An 18,153-nucleotide genomic window follows, 5' to 3' on the forward strand; every position below is an offset into this window, starting at 1 on the left:
TGAAACCTCAGATGGGACTATGAATTTCTCGCAAGCACAACTAGATTACCTGGAACGTCTGAAGAAGGATATAAAAGAAAAACTGGCCAATGATTTTAAAACTATAAAAAAAGAATTCACTGATGAGAACATCACTCTGAAAAAGAAAATTGAAGAAATGGAAAAGGAAGTTCAAAAATTAACTGGAGAGAATAATTCCCTAAAAGGAAGAGTTAATCAAACGGAAAAGGAAACTCAAAACCTAATAGGGAAAATTGATCAGATGGAAAAGGAAACCCAAAACCTAACTGGGAAAATTGGTCGAATGGAAAAAGAAGTACAAAAATTAAATGGAGAAAATAGCTCCTTAAAGGGAAAAATTGGTCAGATGGAAAAGGAGATGCGAAAGCTAACTGAAGAAAACAATACGATCAAGATTAGAATTGGGCAAGTAGAAACTAATGACTCAATGAGGCAACAAGAATCAGTCAAACAAAATCTAAAGAATGAAAAGATAGAAGAAAATGTAAAATATTTAATTGGAAAAACAACTGACCTGGAAAATAGATCCAGGAGAGAAAATCTAAGAATTATTGGCCTGCCAGAAACCCATGATGAAGAAAAGAGTCTGGACAATATCTTCCAGGAAATCATCAAGGAAAACTGCCCAGAAGTACTAGACTCAGAGGGCAAAATAGTCATCGAAAGAATCCACCGTTCCCCACCCGAAAGGGATCCCAAACTCAAAACCCCAAGAAATATAGTTGCCAAATTCCAGAGCTATCAAGTGTAGGAGAAAATACTACAAGCAGCCAGAAAGAAACAATTCAAATATCAAGGTCACACAGTCAGGATCACACAGGACCTTGCAGCTTCTACATTAAAAGATCGAAAGAATTGGAACCCAATATTCCGTAAGGCAAAGGAGTTGGGACTTCAACCAAGGATCAACTACCCAGCAAAGTTCAGCATAACATTTCAGGCAAGGAGAAAGTCATTCAACGAAATAAGGGATTTCCAGAGCTTCCTGACCAAAACACCAGAACTCAATAGACAATTTGATCTTCAAATGCAGGTCTCCAGAGAATCATAAAAAGGTAAACAGAGGGGAAAAAACAAAAACAAAAACTTGCAACTCAATTAGGGCAATCTGTTTACCTCCCTATAAGGGAAGATGATACCTGTTAATCTTGAGAACTGTGCAGCTATTATGATAAAAGGGATATATGTAGAGGGAACGGGCATAAAGTAAATGATGTCATGTCAAAAATATGATTTAAGTATGAGAAGGGAATGTAATAGGAGGTGTGGAAAGGGGGAAGCAGAAAATGGCAAATTATATCACAGGAAGAAGTACAAAACTATAGTAGAGGGAAGGAGGGGAGGGAGATGAGCATTGTTTGAGAGGTACTCTCATCTGATTTGTTCAAAGGAGGGAACAATAATCTTAAGTAGATAATCCTAACTAGCTCTATAGGTAGTAGGAGGGGAAGGGGGAAGAAAGGGGAGGGTGGCTAAAAGGGAGGAAAGAAGCAATAAGAGTAAAGGGGACTAAAAGGGAGGGGGGCTAAAAGAAGGAGGGGAAGGCTGCAGGAGGAGGGGGAGAAAAGTGAATACTATTGAGGAGGGGAAGGGAGACGGGAGAGTTAAAAGCACAAATGGTGGGAAAGAGGGTGGAGGGAAATACACAGATTGTAATCATAACTGTGAATGTGAATGGGATGAACTCTCCCATAAAACGGAGACGGATAGCAGAATGGATTAAAAGCCATAATCCAACAATATGCTGCTTACAAGAAACACATTTGAAACGGGGGGATACACATAGGATAAAGGTCAAAGGATGGAGCAGAATATATTGTGCCTCAGCTCATGTAAGAAAGGCAGGAGTAGCAATCCTAATCTCAGACAAAGCAAAAGCAGAAATAGATCTAATCAAAAGGGATAAGGATGGAAACTATATCCTACTAAAAGGCACCATAGACAATGAAGCAATATCATTACTAAACATGTATGCTCCAAGTGGTATAGCATCCAGATTCTTAGAGGAGAGGTTGGGGGAGTTGAAGGAAGAAATTGATAGCAAAACTATACTAGTGGGGGACCTCAACCTCCCCCTCTCTGAACTAGATAAATCCAACCTCAAAATAAACAAGAAAGAGGTTAAGGAGGTAAATAAAACTCTGGATAAGGTAGATATGATAGATCTTTGGAGAAAATTAAATGGGAATAGAAAGGAATATACCTTTTTCTCAGCGGTACATGGAACATTTACAAAAATTGACCATGTACTAGGACATAAAAATCTCACAATCCAGTGCAGAAAGGTAGAGATAATCAATGCATCCTTTTCAGATCATAATGCATTAAAAATTACATGTAATAAAAGGCCATGGAAAGAGAAACCAAAAATCAATTGGAAACTAAATAATCTAATTCTAAAGAAGAATTGGGTTAAAGAAGAAATCATAGAAACAATCAACAACTTCATTCAAGAGAATGACAATAGTGAGACAACATACCAAAACTTATGGGACACTGCAAAAGCAGTTATTAGGGGAAATTTTATATCTCTGAATGCTTACATAAATAAAATAGAGAAAGAGGAGATCAATGACTTAGGCTTGCAGTTGAAAAAGCTAGAAAAAGAACAAATTGAAAATCCCCAAGTAAATACCAAATTAGAAATACTGAAAACCAAAGGAGAGATTAATAAAATTGAAATAAAGAAAACTATTGAATTAATAAATAAAACCAATAGTTGGTTTTATGAAAAAACTAATAAAATTGATAAACCTTTGGTTAATTTGATCAAAAAAAAGAAAGAAGAAAACCAAATTACTAACATTAAAAATGAAAGGGGTGAACTCACCTCCAATGAGGAGGAAATTAAAACAATAATTAGAAACTACTTTGCCCAACTTTATGCCCACAAATTCGACAATCTAAACGAGATGGATGAATATTTTAAAAAATGCAAATTGCCCAGATTAACAGAAGAGGAAGTTGAATACTTAAACAACCCCATCTCAGAAAAAGAAATTGAACAAGCCATCAAAGAACTCCCTAGGAAAAAATCTCCAGGGCCAGATGGATTCACAAGTGAATTCTATCAAACATTTAAAGAACAGTTAATTCCAATACTACATACACTATTCTTGAAAACTGGGGAAGAAGGAGTCCTCCCAAATTCTTTCTATGATACAAATATGGTTTTGATACCCAAACCAGGAAGAGACAAAACAGAGAAAGAAAATTATAGACCAATTGCCCTAATGAATATAGATGCAAAAATTTTAAATAAGATTTTAGCAAAACGAATACAGCATCTTATCACGAGATTAATACATTATGATCAGGTAGGATTCATACCAGGACTACAGGGCTGGTTCAATATTAGGAAAACTATTAGCATTATCGATCACATCAACAACAAAGCTAACAAAAACCACATGATTATCTCAATAGATGCAGAAAAAGCTTTTGACAAAATACAACATCCATTCCTACTAAAAACATTGGAGAACGTAGGAATAAAGGGAACTTTCCATAAAATAATAAGCAGTATCTATCTAAAACCTTCAGCAAGCATTATATGCAATGGGGATAAGCTAGATGCATTCCCAATAAGATCAGGGGTGAAACAAGGTTGTCCATTATCACCACTATTATTCAATATGGTACTAGAAATGTTAGCTGTAGCAATTAGACAAGATAAAGATATTCAAGGAATTAGAATAGCCAACAAAGAAACTAAGTTATCACTCTTTGCAGATGATATGATGATTTACCTAGAGAATCCCAGAGATTCAAGTAAAAAATTACTTGAATTAATAAACAACTTTGGCAAAGTTGCAGGGTACAAAATAAACCCACACAAATCTTCTGCATTCCTATATATTAGCAACAAAGTCCAACAGCAAGAGATAGAAAGAGAAATCCCATTTAAAGTTAGGGTAGACAGTATAAAATACTTAGGAGTCTACCTGCCAAAACAAACCCAGGGACTATATGAACACAATTACAAGACACTTTTTGCACAAATAAAGTCAGATTTAAGTAAGTGGAAAAACATTAGTTGCTCATGGGTAGGCCGTGCTAATATAATAAAAATGACAATTCTACCCAAATTAATATACTTATTTAGTGCCATACCAATTAAACTATCAGACAATTACCTTCTAGAGCTGGATAAAATAATATCAAAATTCATTTGGAAAAACAAAAGGTCCAGAATATCAAAGGGACTAATGAAAAGAAATGCTTGGGAAGGTGGCCTAGCGCTACCAGACCTCAAACTGTACTATAAAGCAGCAATTATCAAAACCACTTGGTATTGGCTAAGAAACAGAGAGGTAGACAAGTGGAATAGACTTGGCACTCAAGATGCAGTAGGCAAGGAATATAGCAACCTTCTGTTTGATAAACCCAAGGACCCCAGCTTCTGGGATAAGAACTCATTGTTTGACAAAAATTGCTGGGAAAACTGGATAACAGTGTGGCGGAAATTAGGCATAGACCCATACCTGACACCGTACACAAGAATAAAGTCCAAATGGGTACATGATTTAGGTATAAAGATTGATACCATGAATAAACTGGAGAAGCAAGGAATAGTGTATTTATCAGATCTATGGAGAAGGGAAGAATTCTTTACTAAAGGAGAGATAGAATGCATTATGAAATGCAAAATGGATAACTTTGAGTACATTAAACTGAGAAGTTTTTGCACAACCAAACCCAATGCAACCAAAATCCGGAGGGATGTAGTAAATTGGGAAAAAATTTTTACAGCTAAGCTCGGGGATAAAGGCCTCATTTCTAGAATATATAGAGAACCAACCCAAATGTATAATCATACAAGTCATTCCCCAATTGATAAATGGTCAAAGGATATGAACAGGCAATTTTCAGAGGAAGAAATTAAAGCTATCTATAATCATATGAAAAAATGCTCTAAATCACTATTGGTTAGAGAGATGCAAATCAAAACAACTCTGAGGTACCACATCACACCTATAAGATTGGCAAACATGACAGAACAAGAAAATGATAAATGCTGGAGAGGATGTGGGAGAGTTGGAACACTAATTCATTGTTGGTGGAGCTGTGAGCGCATCCAACCATTCTGGAGAGCAATTTGGAACTATGCCCAAAGGGCTACAAAAATGTGCATACCCTTTGACCCAGCAATATCACTACTAGGACTGTATCCCCAATAGATCATAAAAATGGGAAAGGGTCCCACATGTACAAAAATATTTATAGCAGCACTCTATGTAGTTGCCAAAAACTGGAAGTCAAGGGGATGTCCATCAATTGGGGAATGGCTGAATAAATTATGGTATATGAATGTAATGGAGTACTATTGTGCCATAAGAAATGATGAACAAGAAGACTTCAGAGAGGCCTGGAAGGACTTATATGACCTGATGCTGAGTGAAAGGAGCAGAACCAGGAGAACTTTATGCACAGCAACAACCACAGTGTGTGAGAGTTTTTTCTGGTAGACTTAGATTTTTGTAATAACACAAGAACTTCTGAAAAAAAAAAAAAATCCCAATGGTGGACCTCATGGCAAAATGCCTTCCATACTCAGAGAGAGAAATATGGAAGTCACTCACATAATGTAGCAGATCATGTTTGTGTATGTGTATCTGTTTGTGTATCATGTTCTGATTTGTTATACGGATTCTTTCATTTATCTTAGTCTGACTACATAGCATGACTATAGTGAAAATATACTCAATAGGAAAGTATATGTAGAATCTATACAGAATTGTATGCAGTCGTGGGGAGGGAGGGAGGTAGTGGGGGGTGGGTGGGGAGGGAAAAAATCGCAAATGTATGGCAGTGATTGTTAAACATTAAAAAAATAAAAAAATAAATAAAAAAAAAAAAGAAAGTTGAGCACTACAGAATCGATACTTTTGAATTCTGCTAGAGAAGACTTTTGAAAGTTCCTTGGACAGAAAGAAGAAGATAATTAAAGAAATTATTCAGGCTATTCACTGGAAAGTCAAATACTGGAGCTGAAGCTTGAATAGTTTGACAACATAATGAGATTAGTTTCATTGGAAAAGACCCTGATGCTAGGAAAGACTGAAAGAAAAAGGGGAAGAAAGGACTTTCAGTGCCAAGATAACTGAGTGAAGAAGGAACTTCTTGGAGCCCTTCCAAATTCCCCTTTAAACAAACCTGAAAAATGCCTTAGAACCAACTTGTTATAGAGAAACAACTTACTAGCTCAGCAGAAAAGATCTGTCTCACTGGAGTTGGAGGGGAGCCTGGTAAACAAACAGCAGCTGCAGGCCACACTACAAGGGGCCTGAGCCCTCCAGCAATGCACCAGTAAGGGCCTGCCCTTGAGCAAACCAACGGCCCAGACGAAAGCTAGCAGTCCAAGATTAGTAGCACAGTAAGGCCCCATACCTGGTGCAAGATACCAGCAAGGCCCCACTCCCATTGCTGACCAGCAATGAGATCCCGCCTGCAGAGAAGCCAGCAAAAAGGACTCATCCTTCATATAAACCAGTAGGGAGAGCCCCCTCCAGTGCAAACCAGCAGAGAAATACTATCTCCAGAGTAAACCAGCAATTAGACCCCATCTCTAGACCAGAATGGAGACCCCCACCTCCAGGATAACACAACAAGGAAACGCTACCCCCAGTAAAAGCTAGCAAGAAAGCCCTGAGGTCCAGTGAAAACCAGCAGCAAGCCCCTGAGCCCTGGCATGAGAAGCTTGGGACAGTGCAGGAGCAGAGCCCAACTCTTACATAAAAGCAGAGTCACAAAATAGGCAGGAAAAATAAGCAAAAAACCAAAAAACCAAAAAGAAATGACTATAGAAAGACATTAAAAATTAACTGGAAACTAAAGAATCTAACCCTAAAGAATAAGTGGGTCAAAGATGCAGCCAAAGCAGTATAGAGGGGAAAATTCGTATCTCTAAATGCTTACATCAGTAAAATAAAGGAAGAGCAGTTTCATAAGTTGGGCATGCAGCTAAAAATACTAGAAAAAGAATAAATTAAAAATCCCCAAAGACCAAATTAGAAATCCTCAAAATCAAATGAGAGGTAAATAAAATGGAAACTAAGAAAATCATTGAACTAATAAATAAAACTAGAAGCTAATTTTATGAAAAACATGATACAATAGATTGATTATTGACAATAGATTGACTATTAAGAATGAAAGGGGTGAATTTACCACCAGTGAAGAGGCTATCTTACCCAATTATATCCCAAGAAATCTGACAATATAAATGAAATGAATGAAGATTTACAAAAATATAAAGTACCAGATTAACAGAAGAGAAAATAGAATATCTAAATAACCCCATTTAGAAAAAGAAATTGAACAAGCCATCAATGAAATTACTAAGAAAAATCCTCAGGGTCAGGTAGATTCACAAGTGAATTCTATCAATCATTTTAAGAACAATTAATCCCCAAATTATATAAACATTTAGAAAAAAATGGATAAAGGAGTCCTACCAAATTCCGAGTTCCTTCTTATGATACAGATATGGCGCTGATGCCAAAACCAAGAAGAGTGAAAACAGAAAAAGAAAAATATAGACCAGTTTCCCTAATGAACATTGATGTAAATTTTAAAATAAAATGCAATCAAGGAGATCACAGTACTATAGCACAAGGATCATACCCTATGACCAGGTGAAATTTACTTCAGGAATGCAGGACTGGTTTAATATTAGGAAAACTATCTGCATAATTGACCCTATCAGTAATAAAAGCAACAGAAATCATATGATTATCTCAACAGAAGCAGAAAAAGCCATTGATAAAAGACAACACCCATTCCTATTAAAAAATACTAGAGAGCATAGAAATAAATGGAGCTTACTTTAAAATGATAAATAATATTTTTATCTCTAATGAGGATAAGCTACAAGTCTTCCCAGTAAAATCAGGGATGAAGCAAGAATGCTTATCATCATCACTATTATTCAATATTGTACTAGAAATGCTGGTATTGCAATAAGAGAAGAAAAAGAAATAGAAGGAATTAGAATAGGCAATAAGAAAACAAAACAATTACCATTTGCAGAAGATATAATTGTACAGAGAATCCTGGAGTACCAATTAAAAAGCTAGTTGAAATGATCAACAGCTTTTTAGCAAAGTTGCAGGATACAGTATTTCTATATATTACCAACAAAGTCCAGCAGCAAGAAATGGAGAAATTACATTTAAAATAACGGTAAACAATGTAAAATACTTGAGAATCTATCTGCCATGACAAACCCAGGAACTATACAAACACAATTACAATACATTTTTCACACAAATAAAGTTAGATCTAAACAATGGAAAAATATATTCATGGGTAGGCTGGGCCAATATAATAAAAATGAAAATTCTACTGAAATTAATCTACTTATTCAGTGCCATACTAGTCAAACCACCTAAAATTATTTTATAGATAAAGCTAGAAAAAAATAATAACAAAATTCATCTGGAAGAACAAAAGATCAAGAGTATCAAAGGAATCATAAAAAAAAAATGTGAAAGATGGTGGCTTAGCCACACCAGATCTCAAACTGTATTATAAAGCAGGAATTATCAAAACAATCTGGTACTGGTTAGAAATAACATGGTGAGTGAAATAATTAGGTACACAATATAGTAAATGATCATAGCACTCATGTTTGATAAACCCAAAGATCCAAAGGGAAAAATGGAAAGCAGTATGGCAGAAACTAGATATAGACCAACATCTCACACCATATACCAAGATAAGATCAAAATGGATACATGATTTATACCTAAAGTGTGGTTCCATAAGTAAATAGGAAGGAGAGCATGAAATAAATTATCTGTTAAGGCAATAGATAAGGGAAGAATTTAGAACCAAACAAGATATAGAGAAAATTATGAAATATAAAATAGATCATTTTGCTTATATAAAATTAAAAAGTTTTGTATAAACAAAACCAATGCAACCAAAATTAAGACATAAGAAAATTGGGGAGGGTGGAGGAGGGGAAGTTTTATAGTAAGTATTTCTGATAAAGGCCTCATTTCTCAAATATACAAATTTATAAGTCAAATTCATAAGAATACACCAGTCATTTCCCAATTGATAAATGGTCAAAGGGTAAGAACAGGCAATTTTTAGACAAAGAAATCAAAGCTATCTATAGTCATTTGGGAAAAAATACTCTAAATCACTACTGTTTAGAGAAATGCAGATTTAAACAGCTCTGAAGTACCATCTTACATCTATCAGATTGGCTAATATGACAAAAAAGGAAAATGAGAAATGTTGGACGGGATGTGGGAAAACCGGGGCACTAGTATACTTTTGGTGGAGTTGTGAACTAATTCCACCACTCAGGAGAGCAATTTGGAACTATGCTCAAGGGCTGTGTATACCCTTTGATCCAGTAATACCATTGTCTGTAGCTAGAAGAGATAAAAAAGCGGGGGGTGGGGGTGGGGGGTCAATGGAGGGAAAGACTAATTTGTACAAAAATACTTATAGCAGTTCTTTTTGTCATAGTTAAAAATTAAAACTCTAAGGGATGCCCCACACAACTGGGGAATGGCTAAACAAGTTGTGGAATATGATTGTAATGTAATATTATTGTGCTGTAAGTCATGACAAGCAAGACAATTTCAGAAAAACCTGAAAAGACTTACATGAACTGATACAGAGTGAAGTGAGCAGAACTAGGAGAACATTGTACACAATAATATTGCGTGATGAAGAACTGTGAATGACTTGGCTACTCTTGGCAATAAAGTGATCCAAGACAATCCCAAAGGACTCATGATGAAAAATACTATCAACTTTCAGAGAAAGAACTGATGTTGCCTTAACACAGACTGAAGCATACTGTTTTTCTCTTTTGTTCTTTCTTTCTTTTTCTTTTTCCCTTTCTCTTTTTTCTTTCTTTTGTTAAAGTCTTCCTATACAAAATAACTAACAAAGAAATGTTTTACATGACTACACATATATAACCTATATATATTTACCACCTCGGAGAGGGGTGAGTGGAGGTGGAGAATGATAGAATTTGGAACTCAAAACTTAAAAAAAAAAATTGAACATTGGGGGAAAAATAAAATTATTGAAAAATTTTAAAAGGGGAAGGAGAAAACAGGATGAGATAAAAAATATCATGGAAACAAGGAACATGAATTTAGATAGACTTTGAGAGAGAGTGGAGGATAGAAGGACCTGGAATGCTGTGGTTCCTGGGGGTTGTGAAGAGTCAGATATTACTGACAACAAAAAGACAGAGATAAGAGTCAAGGACAACTGAGGTTATAAACCTGGGTGACAGGAGGATGGTGGTACCCTTAATAGAAATAGGAAAATTCGGAGGAAGGGCAGATTTAGGGGGAAAGTTAATTAGATTAATTGAGCTTTAGATGCTAGTGGAACATCCACGTAGAGCTAGATGTTCAACAGGCAGTTGACAGTATAGGGTTCAATATATAGATTTGGGAATTACCTGCATAGAGAAGATATTTAAGACTATTTCTTACTTTCATTCTACTTTCTGCTTCTAAAGGAGAGGGCTGTATAGCAGAAAGCACTGGAGAAGAACTTGAGTGAAAATAAGAAGGAAGAAATTGTGAGGGTCATTTGGAGATTCTTGGAATCATGAAGATTAGAGATTGAATATAGGAAGAAAAAATTTGGAAGAATTTGAGGAAAAGTTGAAGGAGAATAACTTGAGTAAAAGGAGAAAAAGTGACTTTCAGTTTAATCTGAAAGAGGAAAATTGAAGAAAAAGGCTTCAGAAAAAACAAAGAGAAGGAATCATGAAGAAGGAGGTAAAGCAAGTTAAGAACGAAAACATAAGCCAAACAAATTGGTAATTGGTTAGTGAGAGACTGGAAGGGAGTTTAGTTGTGGCCTCAGGATGTAAAGAGGAAAGAAAGAGGATGACAAAGTATTAATGTGGTGCTAGGAAAGGGAAAACTTAGCCATCCTCAAGAGTTTGAAAACCAAGGACTAATTCTCATTCCTAGTAACTACAGAGAGTGGGGAGCACATGATCCTTGTCACTATCACAGTTAAGCAACTACTAGCTATGATTCACCAGTACAAACTGGTGGCCCTCTTGGTGATAGTGAAGAGATGACATTCTGCAAAGTATTGTCCAAGATTATGAAGTTCCTCTCAAGAGATCAAAGACCAAGAGATGTTTTGTCACCAAACAGTTAGTTAATAAACATTAATAAAGTGCATACCATGTGCCAGGTAATGTTCGGAGCATTGGGGATACATAGAAAGGCAAAAAACAAGCAAAAAATCTCAACACTGGGAGGTAAGTCCTATTATTATTTCCTATTTTACAGATGAGGAACTGAGGCAAACAGTGGTTAAGTAACTTGTTCACTATCACACAGCTAGTAAGTGCTTAAGGCTGGATTTGAACTCAGGTCTTCCTGACTCCAGGCCCATCCCTCTATCCACAGTAGCAACTAGCTACTATGATCATGTCATTGATTGGAAACTTTCAATGGGCCCCCTTCTTTTTACTCCCTTTGCAAAAACCCAACTTTTGTTACCTATTGCTAGTCTATTATAATTATGGTGGACGTGATCAAGGAGAAAAGTCCCTAGGATTTCACTTCCCATGACGTTCAGGGAACTCAAAGATCATAGCTTTTTGGAAGAATTCCCTGGACTTCACTTCTCAGAAGATTGAATTTCTCAGAAGGCTACAGAGTGGTGGTGTTACCAAGAAAAGATTGATGGGCAATCTGCTGAGAGTTGAAAAATATAAGAAGTAGTGCTGCCAGAGCATGGCAGTGAGAAGACACAGGGAGGCAAGTCACAGGCTGAGACTAGAGAAGTGAGATGTAGGGAGAACAGCTCTAAACACAAGCAGCTGTGAGGTAGAAAAAGTTTGAGAGACAGTTTCTAGGTAATTAATGATTCCATTAATCATGCTAGCTTATAATTAATAAAAGGGTCAGTGATACCGCTGAATGCCAAAGAATATTATAATGAGAGGTGAATAAAAGAACGAAGAATCCTACCACAAAAAACTATTATTGCCACATATACTCAAGACAAAAATCAAGGTGAAGAAAATGACTCCAAAGCATCTAAAATCAAAGCTTCGAATAAAAACATAACTTTGGTACAAGTTCAACCAAAAGTCCTAAAATAAGTGAAATGATATCACTATATGAAAAGTGTCAAGATACTATTAAGAGACACTCTGTTTTCCAGAGTTAAGGCCCAACAAGCAAGCTGTTCCTTGAGCGTAGTATAACAGCAATCCTTTGTGTCACCCTCTGGATGAACAGTGATGCAACTAAATCACATAACTGATGGTCCTTGAGCTTGGGCAAGCACCAACAGGTCCAGACATGACACTCTCCTATGAATTAACTTTTTGTCACTAGACAACCTTGCCTAATGTTGCTGCTGGGTCTCACTGTTGCTGGTGTGTCTCACTACTGTTGCTTCACCACACTGCTTTACTCTTATCTAGCCACAAGTATATAAATCACGGTTATACCCCACTGCCTCAGGTCCCCCCAGTAGGAGCAGGGCCCTGGCATTTGTGTCTAATCTCCTTGCTTGCAAGCCATTTCCCTCACTTTGAAATTAAACTTCTGTTTGATTCCTGACTCTTCTGTTTTTAGTCTGCTACTTGGCTTCAGCCATCCTCAGATTAGAGGCTGGTCCAGTCAGTTGATATTACTTTGTGTCAGAAGTGGGACTCAACACAGAGTCAGACCATTGGACTCTCCAATACCTGGTGCCAGTGGGGAATGGATTAGGTGCCACCAAAGTTTTATTTCTCCAGAGTCTGTCTCCCCCCGTCTAATGAGTCCTCTGCTCTTGTCCCCGCACCAATCCTCTGAGGTCTTGCCTTGGTTGATCTCATCATTCTTTTGAGGAAAACTCCAGGATTCTCTTGGTGACCCAGTTTGTCTTGAAGCACTCTGATTAGGATATCCTTTCTTAAACCGCACACTTCTGTTGAATTAGTCTCTCTGCATACCTATGCTTTTTTTTCAAACTGCACGCTTCTGTCTAATTATAACTGCTTGCCTGTTGATTTTTGAACTTCATGTCTTGGGAGCTGTGTGCCTCTGCAAAATTAGAATTGCGATTGCGTGCTTTGTTAGAATTGTTTGTGTCTGTTTGTATCTGTCTTGTTGTTTTGTCTGTATTTGTGTCTTTTTTATGTTAGTGTTATTTGTAGATTCTGTTACCTTGAAAGATTTAAAATGTAGCCAGTCAGAAAATCTTCTAAAGTCTGTAGCCAAAGCATTTAGAACACTGGGAAACATTAATAAACTTTTGCACTTGAAGCAATAATTCCAATAAATAGGACTAACTCCTACTTTAGGCTTTCTGTGAAACATTAGGTAATAAGAAAAAAAGTCAGGTAAGCAAAGTTTATAGAACTGCTGAAAATGTCTTAGCAGATTCTGGATTTTAGAAATTAATCATTTTAAAATGTCAGAGGAAACTCCTGGCATTTGGGGTAATTCCAGGAACTCATTCCCTTCTGAAATAACTTAAGTTTTGGGATACAACTTTGTAGAATTTATTTTAAGAAAATTATTATTAAGAAAAAAATTATTTTAAGAAAAATTAAGGACTAGATTTTATAAAAGTTTCTAAAGGAAATTACAAGATTAGTAGCTTCGTTGTTGTAAGGCAATGAAGGAAGGCAGGTAATTTGGAAGTAATCCCAGATTGAAGTAAGAAAAAAAATAGGTAAACTCTGTCTATTATATAGCAACTTCTTGTTAACCCTTCCTTAACATTTTGGACCATGATAAGAGAAAAAATTGTTTAATCCAAAGTGACTCCTATGTTCCCCCGGGTTGAGGCCCTCTCCCTGTTAACCCCTCTTAGCAAAGATGAGAAAAATGATAAGTGCTGTGGAAGAAAGAATTAGAAATAAAACTAGCTGCTTAGCATAGGAGGTATAAAACCTTACCTAAACAACAAACTCCCTGAAAATTAGATTGGACAACACAGACTTCATAAAATAATAAGAAATATCCAAACAAAGTAAAAAGACTGGGGAAAAGAGAAGAAAAGGTAATTTACCCCAGAGTAAAAACAACTGACTTGGAAAAAAGAACAAGGAAAGATAATTTAAGAATCATTATTTTCCTAAAAGTCATAACAATAACAATAACAAAAAAAGTCTGTAGATCATATTTCTCATCAGTGAATTCTTTTTTTATAATTTTAAAATCATTGGCCAGTTTTTCTTTTATTTCCTTCTTCATCTGTTCCAGGTAATCTAGTTGAGCTTGCGAGAAATTCATAGCCCCTTCTGAGGTTTCAGATGGAAGTACAGTCTCAGCTCTGACCTCTTTGGTGTTTGTGTTTTGGTCCTTATCCCCATAGAAAGATTCTATGGTTTTTTCACTTTTCATCTGCTTTTTCCGATTCATGGTGTTGGCTGAGTGTTGTAGCTTCTGGTTCTTTCAGTCAGAAGGTACAGATCTTTGTGTTGAGCTGATGTGTGTCGAGGCTAAAAGCAGGTTTTTGTTTTTTGTTTCCCAGATCAACCCTGGGGTTAGCTTGTTAGGTGTGTGGGAGGGGTGGTCTGGTCTCAGGAGATCTCCTCAGCTGACCTGAGGCAAAGGCAAGGTCAGGGGATGGTGATCTCAGCTTCCCTATTGTCTTCCCTTTTCCCCTGAAGGGCTGGGGCACACCTAGATGCTAATATGTGTTCCCGCCCCTCCTGGGGCTCATCTCCCCGTGCTGAGGCTTGCCTGGGTCTCAGTGCGAATTTTCTCTGCCCTGGGTCATCTGTCCTTCCGGATTGCCTCCGCCACAGTAGGAAGAATCCCCCTTTGCTATTTTCCTAGCCTCTGGTGTTATGAGACTATTTGCCCCCTTCTGCTGTTCCCGCTGATCCAGGATTTTTCTGGGGAAATATTTTATGGTTCTTTCACGGTCATCGGGGGGAGGAGAGAGCATTTACTGATCACTCCACCATCCTGGCTCCCGGAAGTTCAAGTAGGTGACTTACCGAAGTTTAGTCTTCAGGCTGAAGGTTTCAAGGGCTGCTGCGCTGATATCTGGCTCTCAACGGCTCTCACCGGCTCGGTTTGGCTTGTCTCCTGCTCCGCTGGTTTCGCCTGCCACTCTCGGGCTTCTCGGGTCCCTTCTGCCCTGCTGCGCTGACCACGCTGCGCTGTGCGCTGGGGGCTTACCCCCGCGGAACAGATCCTTCCCGTGGACCTTCCAGTCTAACCTGGGCTCCGAATCTGTCAAAGTCTGTCACCCACTGGATTCCACACCTCCAAAGTTTGGTCAGATTCTCCTTTCAGAGATATCCAGAGGAGTTTGTCCAGGAGCTTAGGTGAGTCATTGCTTTCACTCTGCCATCTTGGCTCCGCCCCCCTGTAGATCACATTTCAAGAAATCATAAAATAAAACTGCTCAGACCTCTTAGAATCAGAGAGCAAAGCAAAAGGTAAAAGGGGTCATTTTCCAATTACCACCTGAAAAAAATTCAAAATGAAAACTCCCAGAAACATTAAAACCAAAATCCAGAGCTTCCAGGTCAAAAAAAAAAAAGTACTTCTATTGATGGAAAGACATTTTCCCAGCACAGTTGTCTGTTTCTTTAAGGAGACACCTCAATGTTTACTTTGCCTCTTCCCCCAAAAGAAAAAGCAAAGAAAGTAGAATCAGGTATTTCTTTCTTTTTTTTCTTTCTTTTTCCTTGACTACGGTTTTGTTAGTCAGGGCTTTCTCTTCTAGGTGGCTGTTAATCTGATTTGCTGCCTCCCAATTAATCAATGGATGATTTTACCAAAAGACATTCACTTTCCAAGTCATACAGTTTTGCTGCCAAGTTATCTCTGATCCAAATAATTTCTTTAAGGGACAAAAACATTTCTTTTCTTTATGACCTTTTTTTAAAATTGAATTATTTAATTTGTTTTCAGTGCTTGATAGTCACTTCCTTATATCTTAGATTTTTTTCCACTCCCTCCTCCTTATTCCTCTCTCCCTCCCCACTCCCTTCCTGAGATGGCATACAATCTTATATAGGTTTAACTAGTACATTCCTATTAAATGCATGTTGCATAGAAGAATTAAAATGAATGGAGGAAACCCCAAAACAAAACAAAACATAATATAAGACAAAAGAAAATGTTCTGTTTCTGCCTGTGATCCAATTCCATAGTTCTTTCTCTGGATGTGGAAGGTGTTTTGCCTCAAGAGTCCACTGGAAATTTTTTAAGTCCATGTTTTTCCGTGAAGTACTAAGTCTACCAGAAAAATTCCTTGCACACTGTGGTTTTTGCTGTGTACAAAGTTCTCCTCATTCTGCTCCTTTTACTCAGCATCAGTTCATATAAGTCTTTCCAGGCCTCTCTGAAGTCTTCTTGTTCATCTCTTCTCATAGCACAATAATATTCCATTACATTCATATACCACAACTTGTTCAGCCATTCCTCAATTGATGGGCATCCCCTTGATTTCCAGTTTTTGGCCACCACAAAGAGTGCTGCTATAAATATTTTTGTACATGTGGGACCCTTTCCCATTTCTATGATGTCTTTGGGAGAGAGTCCCAGGAGCAATATTACCAGCTCAAAAGGTATGCATATTTTTGTAGCCCTTTGGGTATAGTTCCAAATTGCTCTCCAGAATGGTTGGATCAGCTCACAGCTCCACCAACAATGAATTAGTGTTCCAACTCTCCCACATCTTCTCCAACATTTATCATCTTCCTGTTTTGTCATGTTTGCCAATCTGATAGGTGTGATGTGGTACCTCAGAGTTTTTCTGATTTGCATCTCTCTAATCAATAGTGATTTAGAACATTTTTTCATATGATTATAGATAGCTTTAATTTCTTCCTCTGAAAATTCCCTGTTCATATCCTTTGACCATTTATCAATTGGGGAATGACTTGTATTCTTGTACATTTGACTTAGTTCTCTATATATTTGAGAAATGAGGCTTTTATCACAGATACTAGTTGCAAAATTCTTTCCCAGTTTTCTGCTTCCCTCCTAATCTTGGTTGCATAGGGTTTGTTTGTGCAAAAACTTTTCAATTTAATGTAATCAAAACGATCCATTTTGCACTTCATAATGTTCTCTATCTCTTGTTGGGTCATAAATTTCTCCACTCTACATAAATCTGACAAATACACTATTCCTTGCTTCCCTAATTTGTTTACAGTATCAGTCTTTATACCTAGATCATATATTCATTTGGACTTTATTCTTGTGTATGGTGTCAGGCATTGGTCTATGCCTAGTTTCTGCCACACTGTTATCCAGTTTTCCCAGCAATTTTTGTCAAACAGTGAGTTCTTATCCCAGAAGCTGGGGTCTTTGGGTTTATCAAACAGTGAATTGCTATATTCTTTAACTACTATGTCTTGAGTACTTAACCTATTCCACTGGTCTACCCCTCTGTTTCTTAGCCAGTACCAAGTGGTTTTGATGATTGCTGCTTTATAATACAATTTGAAATCTGGTAGGGCTAGGCCACCTTCTCTAGCGTTTCTTTTCATTTATTCCCTTGATATTTTGGACCTTTTGTTCCTCCAGATGAATTTTGATATTATTTTTTCTAGCTCAAGAAAATAATTATCTGGTAGTTTGATTGGTATGGCACTGAACAAGTAAATTAATTTAGGTAGAATTGTCATTTGTATTATATTAGCTTGGCCTACCCATGAGAAAGTGATGTTTTCCCACTTACTTAGATCTGACTTTATTTGTGAGAAAAGTGTTTTGTAATTGTGTTCATATAGTCCCTGGGTTTGTTTTGGCAGGTAGACTCCCAGATATTTTATACTGTCTAGAGTAGCTTTAAACAGAATTTCTCTTTCTATGTCTTGCTGTTGGACTTTGTCAGTAATATATAGAAATGCAGATGATTTATGTGGGTTTATTTTGTAACCTGAATTTCCAAAATTGTTTATTATTTCAAATAGTTTTTTACTTGATTCTCTGGAATTCTCTATTATATCATCATATCATCTGCAAAGAGTAATAACTTAGCTTTTTCCTTATTATTTATTCTAAATTATTCTAATTTCTTCAATTTCTTTTTCTTCTCTTATTGCTACAGTTAGAATTTCTAATACCATATTGAATAACAGTGGTAATAATGGACATCTTGTTTCATCCATGATCTTATTGGAAATGAGTCTAGTTTGTCCCCATT

The 18,153-nt window shown here is 36.9% G+C and overlaps 1 long non-coding RNA gene across 1 annotated transcript in view; it reads right to left on the reverse strand.

The window, feature by feature from the left end:
* The window catches only part of LOC140502864 (uncharacterized), a 45,637-nt gene extending 27,704 nt beyond the window's left edge, over positions 1 to 17,933 (reverse strand). The window contains exon 1 of the long non-coding RNA XR_011966600.1: positions 14,984 to 17,933. This is a non-coding gene — a long non-coding RNA (uncharacterized lncRNA). The remainder of the gene's footprint in view (positions 1 to 14,983) is intronic.
* Positions 17,934 to 18,153: the final 220 nt, after the last annotated feature.

Source organism: Notamacropus eugenii, chromosome 4 (assembly GCF_028372415.1).
Source record: "Notamacropus eugenii isolate mMacEug1 chromosome 4, mMacEug1.pri_v2, whole genome shotgun sequence".
In the NCBI taxonomy this organism is placed as follows: domain Eukaryota; kingdom Metazoa; phylum Chordata; class Mammalia; order Diprotodontia; family Macropodidae; genus Notamacropus; species Notamacropus eugenii.